This window comes from Papio anubis, chromosome 6, assembly GCF_008728515.1.
Source record: "Papio anubis isolate 15944 chromosome 6, Panubis1.0, whole genome shotgun sequence".
In the NCBI taxonomy this organism is placed as follows: Eukaryota; Metazoa; Chordata; class Mammalia; order Primates; family Cercopithecidae; genus Papio; species Papio anubis.
This window is the reverse complement of record NC_044981.1, coordinates 30,899,851-30,902,267: the sequence shown is the minus strand read 5'-3', so window position 1 is coordinate 30,902,267 and position 2,417 is coordinate 30,899,851.

Sequence of the window (2,417 nt, the reverse complement as noted above, 5' to 3'; positions counted from 1 at the left end):
TACAGTAAGGGAAATAAACATTTATGTTCTTGTACTTGAACAAGGTTTAACTCCTTTGTTCTCTGGTCTGCCTGGATCTGCCCTAGACATGCCCAGACATGTGCCAGCTTGAAGTCTATGTTCTTTCCTTATTTGGAAATATTATTGTCTTCCTGGTTTCCCATAAAGCGACCCCTTCTTTCCTTCGTTCCCATTCTTTACGTGTTGGGAAAGTTTAAGTTTTTTAACCAATTGGGATCAGTTTATATTGTGGTCCAGTTCAGCCAATGGAGACAGGACACAATAGTAGAAACAACTTGCATTAGAATAAAAGCCCTGCTTTCCTTTGTTCCTGGGTGCTCTCGTGGCAATCAGGCTTATGGGTCAGCACCTTTCTGCAGAAGTAAAGAATTGCCTTGCTGAGAAATCCTTTGGTGTTCAAAGTGTTCATTTTTCTTTGTGACTCAAGTTTTATTTCTACAATTTTTCTGAGGGGCTCATCCAGGATTCCCATTCTCCTTTGGGAAGGGGTCTTTGGTCACCTCATCTAGGGGTGGCACACCTCACTGCCCACAGCGGTGGCCCAGGTTGGGAGATTGGGGCCCCACCCATCGTGACAGACAAATCCAGGCTCTCAGCATTGTGGAAGGAGGCCTGCAAGTACCACAATGACCAGGTAACTCTGTGCAGAGATTAAAGGTAAAAAGTCGCAAGGACAACAGTATTTCCTTAGTGGTGGGGATATTCTGGAGGTTAAAGGGCGTGAGTAACAAGCACTACTGCTGTGCAGAGTGAGTGAGTCCAATCTGCTTGGTTCGTGGTCACCTTATACAGCTTATGGTGGACCTCTTGTAGGGATACTAATGTTGGTTTATGCAGTCCACTGATGCTAAGAGGAGCCCTAATTTCCTCTGGGAGCTTGTAGAGTGGACAAAGCAAAAGGAGAGCAGTGCAAAGGAAGCTCCAGGGTAGGGATTAGGCCTCAGGTGGGATAGGTGGGTAATCTCTAGTTCAGGGGACTGAGCCTAACCAGTATTATTCCAATATGGGAAATACCCTGAGTAAGACAGAAGGTAAAAAGGAAGCGGTGAACTTGGTAGAAATCACCTCTGATAGTCCTTTAGGACTCATGTTAAAATATTGGAAGGGTACAAGAGGGACTAAACATAAGAAAAAGCAACAGATGATAAAGTATTATTGTTTCATTTGGACCGAAAGGAACCTGTTCTAAAGCTTTCAGTTTTCTGGCCAAAATTCGGGTCAAATGAGGATTGGACTTGCCAAGCTTTTAATAGAATATGTAAATGATAAGAGTCCTGTTTCAGGAATACAATATGTTCTGTGTTGGCTGACAGGGCCCATCCTCCTTTGTCATCTGAAAACTAAAGGGAACAAGCCAGAAACTACTTCTCATTAAATTAATACCCCTTACTCCAATAACCCCCACCAACACATTGGGACCCCTTAGACCATCTTCCCGCCACCAAACATTCTTCTCCCCTCCCAGTAGTCCTTGTCAGCTCCCCTCCAGTAGATGTAACAGTCCCAGATCTTTCCCCTACTCAGATTTTTTCCCTCCTTATAACACTTGATTCTTGGGTCATCCCCAGTTTGAATGCCCTCCCTCAGAAAGAAGACTTCAACATGAGTCAGAACAATGTAAAAGGATATCCAAAACTTCCCTTTTCCCTCTTCCTCTAGGGGTTTGGCTACAAACTTCTTCCCGTGAGGAAATGCACCTCTAGAGGAGGGAACATTGGCTTTGTAAATGCTCCTGACAAAGTTCAAGAAGTCCAGAGCTTGAAGAGAACTCAAGCCACTCTTAGACGATCCTATGGGTGGCAGATCAAATTGATCAATTTTTAAGACCCCAGTTGTATACTGGGGCTGAGTTAATGTCCCATCGCAGGCATCCCAGCACTGCTCAGGGGAAGAAAGGGCAGGATGCATGGGGCAGCTATGACCATTTGGGGCGTGGGCATCCCTCCCGGTCAAAGCAACATCCCTGCAATAAGTAGGGGTATACTGCTCAAGATCTAGTGGGATAATAACAACATAGCTCATAGGAGATATAGAGACCTACAAGGAAATGATAATAAAAGGAATTAGAGAATCGGTGCCAGTATGGGAATATGACCAAAGCTTTTAATATACAGCAAAGAAAGGATGAGGGGCCTATGGAATGTTTTAATAGGCAAGACAAATGAGGGAAATATATGCTGGTTTGGGTGGAGGAACCCACTTGGACATGGAATGTTAAAAAGCTTCACTTTGTCACAAATAGCTGGCCAGACATTACCAGAAATTACAAAGATAGAAAATTGGAGGACCATTCCATAGGGGAACTCGTAAAGGGAGGCCCAAATGGTGTATGTACAGATGTATGAAGAAACCAAAGCACAAAGCAAAGATTCTGCTGTCTTACAGCCAGAACTCTA